Source organism: Piliocolobus tephrosceles, chromosome 6 (genome assembly GCF_002776525.5).
Source record: "Piliocolobus tephrosceles isolate RC106 chromosome 6, ASM277652v3, whole genome shotgun sequence".
In the NCBI taxonomy this organism is placed as follows: Eukaryota; Metazoa; Chordata; class Mammalia; order Primates; family Cercopithecidae; genus Piliocolobus; species Piliocolobus tephrosceles.
The window spans coordinates 47,236,126-47,247,649 of record NC_045439.1 but is presented as its reverse complement, the minus strand read 5'-3'; the positions used below and the strand labels follow the sequence as shown (position 1 = coordinate 47,247,649).

Below are 11,524 nucleotides of genomic sequence, written 5' to 3'. Positions count from 1 at the left end.
TTGTATACCTGTATCAAAGTATCTCACATACTCCATAAATATATACACCTGCTATGTACCCACAAAAATTAAAAATTAAATTTCAATTTTTTAAAACCTCCTTGAAGTTTCGAAGTCAATGTTAAAATGAGAGTTGCTAGCATTAAATATGTCAGTCTTCTCTGAGTATTATTAAAATGCTTTGAATAAAGTCCCAACCAAGGGGTCCCAAAGTCTTTCTATAACAGGTAACCTTCATTTTTAATTGCAGATGTAATAGAATGCTACCCCGCCTTCCCTCCTTTTAGTAATGGCCGCTTTTGATGGTCTGGGCTCAGGCCCATCCATGGCAGCTAAGGCCCATTCAGGTCAGCTAAGATGAAGGCAGCTGTGCGTAAGCAATTGCCGCCTTCCATAACAAAAGAATTACACAAAAATCACTTTAAAAATCCAGATCCTCCAAGATTGGCAGTCCCTGGGCGGGGGAAAAAGAAAAAGTGAGTGGAAGCTGTGAGTGGAAACAGGAACCGAGGAAGTCTAGGGAGGGAATATTTTTCCTCAAGAACAAGAAGGGGTTTGTGGTTTTTGATTGAGGGTGCTTTCACATCCCTTAGATGCTTTTGGAAATGTGTTGGATGAACAGTTGCCATAGTGCCAGCTACCCAGGGTGCCATCAGAATGCTAAAGGTCTGGGCACTATGTAAAGACATACCCAACAAAGAATTGCCCTGCCCCAAACACTCACAGCACCCTTACTCAGAAATCCTGCAACCTGGCTGGCCACAGTGGAGAGGAGCTCTGCAATCTATTAGCTGCCTCCCTCCACATGCTCCGGCTTACACCTGCCTGGCTATACCCTAGGTACAAGCATTCAGGTCATTGTCTAGTTTTCTGATATTCTTCAGGCAGACAAGGTCTTATAGAGTCTTATTTATAAGAAAATATAAGTTATTTTCTTATCTCATGGGATCCCTCAATAGGAATATCTCACTCCACTATTCACCACAAGCAGTTCGCCATATCAGTGCATCGATTGTTTGTTTAGATTAGCCAATTTCCACAGTATCCTGAGACTCTTCAACATAAGCAGTTTATGGCTCTCACTCTCTCTCTCTCTTAAATGCCGCGTTTCAAACTTCCCTTTATATATCTTGGTATATGATTTAGTAGTGGTGGTGGTTATTCAAATCTAGAACTTCAAACACTCGTACACACATGAGTACATGCAAAGCTGGTGAAATTTGAATGAGGTCTGTGGATTTTGCCAATACCAATCCCCTGGTTCTGTTATTGTTTTAAAATTATGTAAAATTACTAGTAGGGGGAACGGGGTACAGGGTACACATCTGTTCCATCTTGGCAACTTCCTGTGAATCTATAATAATTTTAAAGTAAAAAGTTAAAAAAATTAGGTTAAATTTCTTAAAATATGCAAATATTTTCTTAAAATTCCAAAACTGCTCAATGCTTTTCTCTCTTTTTTCTCCCCCATCTCCAGCCAGGACCAGCCTTGGAGATAAGCAGAGTGAACAGAAATTTATGCTCTTAGATTTAAGAAAAACAAGATTCTTTCTTGCTTCTTAAATCATACTCCATCCCATCGACTTGCAAACATGCTGACACTTCTCATAATTTCACTCTTCATAAACCAAAGCGTAAGGTCAGAGGAGAACTTGACATGTTAGAAGACTTAGGCATTGAAAGTGGTTAGTCTAACTAACCCATTGAGGTTTTGGAGAACCTGGGACTCAAATTTTGGAAGATGTGACAGATGATATGTTAAAATACATTGCACCAAGGCTGAAGTGGGAGGATCGCTTGAGACTGCCTGGAAGGCAGATGTTGCAGTGAGCCGAGACTGACGGTGCCACTGCACTCCAGCCTAGGCAACAGAGCAAGACCCTGTCTCAAAAAAACAAAACAAACAAACAAACAAAACCAAAAAACGAAAAAGCCATTGCACCAAGTAACAGTCAACTTTTCAGCAGAGGTGAGTAATCAGTTAAGGCTTTCTGGAATGCCAGCCCACCTCAAGGCCTTGTACATCTTGTTCTCTCTACATAGAGGGATGGCCAGAAATCCCCCAGACGGATCCATGAATGCTCACCTCCTGTGTGCAAACCACCATGTATTTCCCTCCCATGTTGTATCAGGGTTGGTCACTGCAACCAGTAGAATGCTGCAGAAATGATGAGTGTGTGACTCCCAAGGACAGGTCATAGAAGATATTGCAGCTTCTACCTCTTGCTCTCTCTTGTTTATACCTTTACTAAAGTATAATTCGAGTACAAGAAACTGCACATATTTAAGGTATACAATTTGATGAGTTTGTCAAATATATACACCTGTGAAACCATCACCACAATCAAGGTAAACATTTCCATCAACCCCAAAAGGGGTGACCCTTTGAAATCCACCCCTCCTCCACCTTTTCCCTAGCCAGCCACTGGTCTATTCTCTGTCACTGTATGGAAACATACAGGAAACCTGTTTCCTCTGTGGGATGTAAAGTCCCATTTCTGGATCCTTTCAGGTCCCTGTCTAATGTCTATTCTATTTTGCCTTGCCCTTACTTTTGTTCAGACCAAATTTAGCCTTAGCGGGGAATTTGGTTTTGTGATTCCGAACCCTAAGCAGTCTTGGATTGCTGTCTGCTGAGATGGTGCATGAGAGCAGTGAGGAGCATGATCTGTTTTAACAAAGCTGTATGCTGTTCCCAGCTATCTAAGACCAAGGCTCATCTCTTTCTAGTAGGATCTTGGCAGGAGCCACAAGAAGTAACCAACACAACAGGAGTTAACCTGTCCATATGCTTTCTAAGTGCCAGGCCTATTCTAAGTTCTTTATATATATTAAATCCCTTAATCCTCACAATAATCCAGTTAGTTGGGTACTATTTTAATTCCCATTTCCCTGATGAGGAAGCTTAATTGTGATTAAGTAACTTGCCTTAGGTCACACAGCTAGGAGATAGGGTCTTTGAACCCAGGTAGTCCAATTTCAGTCTTTGCTCTTAAACCACCATATGATACTGCCTCTCACACCAGAGCAGCCTAACTTTGTTCTGCTGGATTCCCTGAAGCTTCCATCTTAGCAGGTACAGGTCTGAATCCCAAAGAAACTACAATAACATCTTAATGAGCTGCTTTATTACCATATCATAAAGACTGCCCACTTCCCACCCAGGGATGGAGGGAGATGGAGAGAGCCTCACTGCGTCCTACCCCACCTTGACACAACAGTTCACATTTTAGTATCTTTCATTTCTAGCACTCTACTTCTGGGTACTAATGTCTCAATCAGTCAGTACTCTTAACTGCAAATGGCAGAGACCCACTCAAATTAGCTTACGAGAAATGTTAAGGAATGTATTGGTGCCCCCATAGGTAAACCCCCTACCCTAAAGATGTGGCCTGCCTCTGCACCCACCCTGAGGTCCAAGTGAAAACCACTAACCTGAGGGCCAGGAACCCAAGCACAGCACTGAGGCCTGTTACTTGGAGACAGAAGTGCTCAGGCAAAGTCCAGGGTCATTACCCTCATTCGGTAAGAATTTTGATGTTGATTTCTAGTGTCGAGAGACCTCAATATCCAAAATAAACATTACTACATTAATTTGCTAGGGCCGCCATAACAAAGTATCACAGACTGGATGGCTTAAACAGCAGAAATTTATTTTCTCACAGTGCTGGAGGCTAGAAGTTCAAGGTCAAGGTGCTGACAGGGCTGGTTTCCTCTGAGATCCTCCTCCTTGACTTGAAGTAAGGAAGACCACCCCTCTCTCCTTGTGTCATACCTCAGAAAAAGAAAGAGGAAGCAAAAGTTACAGAAAGGCAAAAATAAGATCAATAGTCAGATAGCCCAGCGCAGCACCTCCATCCTGGTGTTAAAAATCAACCCCTGACCTAGCTGCTTGTATCATCCATAGATTCCAGGCATTGTGTGAAGAAGCATTGCGAAATTTTCTGTTCTGTTCTGTTCTGTCTTGATTACCAGTGCATGCAGCCCCAGTCATGTACCCCATACTTGCTCAATCGATCATGACCCTCACATAGACCCCCTTAGAGTTGTAAGCCCTTAAAAGGGGCAGGAATTTCTCTCTCGGGGAGCTCGGCTTTTAAGATGCAAGTCTGTGGAAGCTCCTGGCTGAATAAAGCTCCTTCCTTCTTTAACCCAATATCTAAGGAGTTTTGTCTGTGGCTCGTCCTGCGATAGTGGGTGGCCATCTTCCTCCTGTCTTCTCATAGTCTTTTATCTGTGTGCATCTGTGTCCTAATCTCCTCTTCTTAAAAGTACATCGTCAATCATATTGGATCAGGGCCCACTGACATGACCTTGTTTTACCTTAACCACCTCTTTAACAACCTCATCCCCAAATACAGTCTCATTCTGAGGTACTAGGAGTTAAAACTTCAACATATTAATTTCAGGGGAACACAATTCAGACCATCACAATAAACAAAAAATAAAGCTGAATTTATTGCTTGGTTATATAAGGGAGAGCTATGCTGACCAGGCCCAGTCTCTCTAAGCAAATCAGGGAACTGGTCTTAATACGGTTCTGCAGAAGCATGGAGTTTGGTGACTGGCAGAGTAGGTCAATGTCAGCTGAAGAACTGTAGTTACTTGAGTGAGACTTTAGTAGATTCGTTGGCACTCAGTGGTATGTTCCTTGAAGCAGTCCATTCCCAGGTGGTTTGCTTTCACAAGCAAGGGGTTGTTGCTGCTGGAATGGCTTCCAGAAGCATGCTTGTAGAGGTGAGTTGTTGACTGATTAAGTAGATTTAAAATCATTTCTGGTGATTGATCTTGTATACTGGCTGTAAATCTTTCCTAGGAGTGTGGGAGCTTTTAAAAATTTTCACTGGTGTCAAAAATAATACTTAAGTTGGGCATGGTGGCTCACACCTCTCATCCCAGCACTTTGGGAGGCAGAGGTGGGAAGATCACTTGAGCTCATAAATTTGAGACCAGCCTGGACAACATAGCAAGATCTCATCTCTATTAAAAATCTTCCCTGTGTGAACTGTCACCTACCACAGTAGGCTAACCATAGCTCAGAGCCTGGGATGAGCCTTCCTACAACGTTCCCTTTCTCATATAAACATTCTCAAATATTATAATGAATTTTATGAACTTTCCATTTTATTAGATTTAAAAATGATCAAATACCAGCAATATCCCTGTGGTTTTTTGGTTGAACTTATAAAAACAGTATTGTATTATACACTTCACACTGAGACTTGCCTTTCCAGTTTACCAATATCATGAACATCCCTCCAGATAGATTCAGTAGATTTGACACTTTCTTTTTAATCACTGTTCACTGCTCCATTGAATAGATATATCACAATTATTCAATCATATCCATTACTGATGGGCATTAAAACTCTTTTCTTTTCGCATTAAATAACTACAACCAATGGTTTGTATCCTTGTGTATGTGTGTTCCTTCTATACTGATGCTGTTACTTCTATGAGCTGAATTTCTATGAGATGAATTCCTAAGAGTAAAATTGCCGAATTAAGAGTGTATTTAGATATGTTTAGATACACAAATACTTACCATTGTGTTATAATTGCCTACAGTATTCAGTGCAGTAACATGCTACACAGGTTTGTAGCCTAGGGTATAGTATCTATCCTAGATGTGTGGTAAGCTATACCATCTAGGTTTGTGTAAGTACACTCTATGATGTTCCCACAATGACAGAATCACCTAACAACCCATTTCTCAGAATGTATTCCCACCATTAAGCAACACATGGCTGTATTGTTCCTTTGTACTCAATATTACTTCATGCTATTTCAAATTTTATGTTCTTTTAAATTATGTTTTCTAGTTGCTTGCTGCTGGTATATGAATATGAAATTAACTATTATAAATTGCTTCTATAACAAGGCACTGTGCTAAATTCTACTATTTCTAAATTCTCCTATTTTTAAATTCTATATGTTCTCTATATAATTAAACCTATTATTTATAATATAATTATAGTCTAATTTCTTTTTCCCAACTCTTATATCTTGATTTCTTTTTTTTTTTTTTTTTTTTTTTTTGCACACTGTCAGGAATTTCTAATACAATGTTGACCTGAAGTTATAAAATGGGTAACATTGCCTAGTCTCTCCTGCGGGACAGAGAGTGAAGGAAGTTGGATGCTGGCATCTGGTTGGTTTCTGGGGAGGCCTCAGGAAACTTACAATCATGACAGGAGGCAAAGGAAGAGTAGGTATGTCACATGGCCTGAGCAGGAGCGAGAGAGAGCAAGAGGGGAGAGGAGGTGCTACATACTTTTAAACAACCAGATTTTGCAAGAATTCACCCACTATCACAAGAACAGCACCAAGGAGATGGTGCTAAACCATTCATGAGAAATCCACCTTCATGATTCAATCACCTCCCATCAGGCCCTAAGTATGACCTGTCACCCTCTACATTCTCTTCTGGTGAAAGAGCTTTTCAAGTTGAATATGCTATGAAGGCTGTGGGAAATAGTATAGTGATTGAAATAATATATAAACATAGCATTGCTTTTGGGGTCTAAAAAAATTAGTGCTTTCAAAACTTTGTGAAGGAGTTTCCAACAAACAACTTATTAATGTTGATCAGCACATTGGATCGGAATGTTGGAATGCTGGCAGCAGGTTTGTTGGCAGTTGCTTGCTCTTTAGCAGACATAGCAAGAGAAGAAGTTTCCAACTTTAAATCTAACTTTTGCTATAACACTCCACTAAAACATCTTGCAAACACAGTGGACATGTATATACATGCATATACACTCTACAGTGCTGTTAGATCTTTTGCCTTCAGTTTCATGTTAGGGTCTTACAGTATGAATGACAGTGCACAATTTTCCATGATTGACTCATCAGGTGTTTTATATGGTTATTGGGGCTGTACCATGGGCAAAGCCAGGCAAGCTGTAAAACAGAAATAGAAAAGCTTCCAATGAAAGCAATGACCTGCTATGACACTGTTAAAGAAGTTGCTCAAGTGATTTACATAGTACATGATGATGTTAAGGATAAAGCTTAAGAACTCAGCTGGGTTAGTGGTTTAACTAAAGGAAGACATGACATTGTTTCAAAAGGCATAAGGAAATAAGCAGATAAATATGCTAAAGAATCTTTGAATGAAGAAGACAAGTCAGATGATGATAATATGTAACATTTACTCCAGCATCTATTCTATTTTAAATTCCTACCACAATCCCATGTAACTATATAGCCCTGCGGATTACACATACTCACTGACCAATTTTTATTAAATTTTCATCTTGTAAAAGACAAAACAGAAACAATAACAAGATAATCTTAAAAATTAAAAATATTACCCCACTACTTTCTGGCCTCCATGATTTCTAATGAGGAACCCATCAACAGTCTTATTAAAGATCACTTGTACATAATGAGTTGCTTCCCCATCTTTGTCTTTTGATAATTTGATTATGTGTCCTGGCATGATTCTTTTTGCATTTATCCTTCTTGGAGTTCATTGAGCTCCTTAAATGTTTAGATTCATGTTTTAATTTTTAAAAATCAAATTCAGGAAATTTTTAGCCATTATTTGTTCAAATATTTTTTTCTGACCACTTTGTCCTCTCCTCTCCTTCTGGGATTCACAGTATGTGTATTTGGTTTGTTTAATGGCATCCCATGGGTCTCTCAGGCACTGTTTGTTTTTCTGCATTCCTTGACTGAATAATTTCAATGGACCTATCATCATGTTTGCTAATCTTTCTATCACCATGCTCAAATATGCTATTAAAATTCTCTAGAGAAATTTTTATTTCAGTTACTCTACTTTTTAGGTCCAAAATTTCTGTCTGGTTTCTTTATATAATTTCTATTTTTTATTGATATTTTCTATTTAATTATCATTTTCCTGATTTTCTCTCACATTTTGTCCGCGGTTTCCTTTAGCTCTTTGAGCATATTTAAGACAGTTTGACTAGGTAGTCCAATGTCTGCTGTGCTTTCTCAGAGATAGTTTTTGTTCATTTCTTCTGTGAATGGGCCATACTTTCTTGTTTCTTGGAGTGCTTTATAATTTTTTGTCAAAAATTGAAACTTAAAAGCAAGATAAAGAACAGTATTATAATGTTTATTTAATAAACCCTTATATAGCCAGGTATTTTTCTGAAGGTTTTACAAATATGAAATAATTTCATCTTCTGAACAATCCTGTGAGATAGTGTTATTATTATGTTCATTTTACAAGTGAAAAAACTGAAGGATATAGAAGTTAATGTCATGCAGCTAGTAAATGGCAGGGCCAGGATTTGTAGGAGGTGGAACTCTAGAATCTGTGATTTTTATCACTATGCTATATTTCATCTCTGTAGCTAGAGATTACTCTTTTTTTCCATCTATTCTTTATCATGGTAAAATATACATAATAAACTTTAACATTTTAACTATCTTTAAATATACAATTCAATGGCCTTAAGTATAATCAAATTGTTGTGCAAATGTGATCCAAATTTGGAAAAATTTTTTCATTATCTCAAACTGAAACTCTGTATCCATTAAACAATAACTCCCTATCCTCTTCCCCTGGCCCTGGTAACCATTATTCTACTTTCTTTCTCTATGAATTTGAGTATTCCAGTTACCTCATATATATGAAATCATATAATATTTGTCTTTTGATGTCTAGCTTATTTCATTTAGCATAATATCCTCGAGGTTCATCCATGTCATAGCATGTTTTGGAATTTCATTGCCTTTTAAAGGCTGAATAATGTTCCTCTGTATGTATATGCTACATTTCGTTTATCCATTCTTTTGTCAATAGAAATCTGGGTGATTTCCACCTTTTAATGAATAATACTATGAATATTGGTGAATATTTGTGTGAGAGAAAGATAGATATTGTATACTCTTAGTCATATGTGGGAGTCAGAAAAGTAAGCTCATAGGAGTAGAGAGTAGAATTACGGTTCTTAGAGACTGGGGAGGGTAGGGGCAAGAGAAGGATAAAGAGAGGTCAGTTAACAGACACAAAATTACAGCTAGATAGGAGGAATAAATTATCATGCTCTATAGTACTATAAGAACTATAGTCTGAATATAGTTAATAATAATGTATTAATTATTCACAAAGCTAGAAGAGAGGATTTCAAATATTCCCCACACACAAAAAATATAAATGTTTGAGGTGATGGATATATTAATTACCCTGATTTGATCAATGCACATTGCATACATGTATAAAATATTACTCTGTATCCCATAAATATGTAAAATTACTACATGTCAACTAAAAAGGAAAAATATTTGTGTAAGTTTCTGCTTTCGATTCTTTTGGGTATAGACCCAGAAGTGTAATTACTGGATTATATTATAATTCTATGCTTAACTTTTTGAAGAACCGTTATGTTGTATTTCACAGTGGCTATTATGAGCAACACATAAGGGTTTCAATATCTCTACATTATTAGCGACACTTGTTATTGTCTAAGTTTTGATAGTAACCATCCTAATGAATATAACACGGTATCTCATTATGGTTTTGATTTGCATTTTTCTAATAGTTAGTGATGTTGAGCATCTTTTCATGTGTTTATTGCCCATTTCTACATCTGCTTTGAAGAAATGCTGTTTCAAGTCCTTTGCCCATATTTGAGCTATTTTGTGTGTATGCTGTTGTTGCTGTTGTTTTGCTATTGTGAAGTTATAAGAATTCTTTGTATATTTTGAATATTAATCCATTATCAGATATATGATTTGCAAATATTTTCTTCCATTTGCTAGTTACATTTTTACTCTCTTTGATAACTTACCACTTTTAGTTCCCTTTTTCTTCATTCAGTATTCACTTTTGGAGCTGTACTTTTTTTTTGTCTGTTTTAAGGAATTCTTAATCAACAAAGTTGATTCTGAGAGTTTTTGCTTGAGTTTTTGATTTTTCTGTAGAGAGACATGCTCTGGGAGCTACCTACTCTACCATTTTTGCTGACATTACTCTATCTTCCTTTTTCTATAAATAAAGTTTTATAGGAACACATCTTTGCCCACTCATTGTTATACTGTCCATGGTTGCTGTGTCAGGTATCTCCTGACATGGATCCCTCTCCCTTAGTATTCACATCCTTATGCAATTCTCCTGTTTGAATGGGGACTGGATCTAGTCACTTGCTTCTAAAAAATACAATAGAGCAAAAGTGATGGGAAACTGGATATTGCTGCATGCATCTATAGTCCCAGCTGCTGAGGAGGCTGAGGTGGGAGGATTTCTTGAGCCAGGTAGTTCGAAGCTATAGTGCACTATGATAACACCACTGAATAGCCACTACACTTCAGCCTGGGAAACATAACAAGACCCCATCTCGGAAAAAAAAAAATGATGGAGAGTCATTTCTGTGGTTCAATTTGGAAAGACTGTGACCTCTTCTTGCTGTTATTCTCTCACTCTTGCCTTCTCAGCTTGCAAGCATGGATGCAGCAAGCTGCCATGTGTGCAAAGCCCACAGGCAAGGAACTGAAAGTGGCCTCTGCCAACAAGGAATCGAGGCTCTCAGTCAAACACTCTATGAATCCAATCAACAACCATGTAAGTGAGCTTCAAATTAGATCTTCTCCCAGTTGAGCCTCCGTAAGAGACCATACCACTGGCCTACACCTTAATTATAGCCTTGTGAGAGACCATGAAGCAGAGAACCCTGTGAGTTCATGCCAGGATTTTGTCCAACAGAAACTGAGGTAATGTGTGCTGCTTTAAGTCACTGAATTTTGGGTAAATTGTTACAAGATATAGACAAATGATACAGTTATTTTTGCACAACACTAGAATTGGTTATTGTGACAGGGACCATATGATTCACAAAGAATAATATATTTACTATCTGGCTTTTTACAGAAAAAGTTCTGTGTGAGAATGCAAGCAAGGAGGCTGGCAAGTATAGTCTTCCATGACTCAGTAAGGAGGGAAGAACCAGCTCCATGAGCACTCGTAACTAGATGAGCTACATGAGCACTAGATAATTCTTGCCCTCTGATGTCCTGATGTACGTCAAGTGTCTATCTTGAACTCAAACTGTTTTCTTGGTATGACATCAGAAGTTCTTCTTAAGTATATAAAGGTTGAAGTCTCAGGAGAGCCAGTGATATGTGCGTTCTCTCACACCACTTACAATCTAGTCCCCTTTATTTCCTGGAAAGTCCTGCAAAGGCTTTGGAATGAGACTACTTCAGTGATTCTGATGATGAGTGAGGATTGGAAATTACCCCTTCAAACTTCCCCAGAAAATCTCTTTTACAGAATTAATATACTTCACATACTGGTTCATAGAATAAGTGCTTCTTAAAGCAAATGGGAATTTACCCTCTATCTGGGCCAAATGTGTCATTTTCTAGGTGAGGAAAATGAGGCTCGGAGAGCTTAAAAGGCTATCTAAAGGCCACAGAGCCCCAGGTTTAGAGGAAAAGTGAAAGCGGATTCATTAATTCTCAGCCCAGGGCTTTTAAAAACTATTATTTAATTTAGTCTTTGAGCAAATTATTACAAGATCTGATTCAATTAAATGTTAATTAATATGAT

At 38.1% G+C, this 11,524-nt stretch overlaps 1 pseudogene; it reads left to right on the top strand.

Annotated features, from left to right (window-relative positions):
• Positions 1–289: 289 nt before the first annotated feature.
• LOC111554859 lies at positions 290–7,150 on the top strand (annotated as a pseudogene).
• Positions 7,151–11,524: the final 4,374 nt, after the last annotated feature.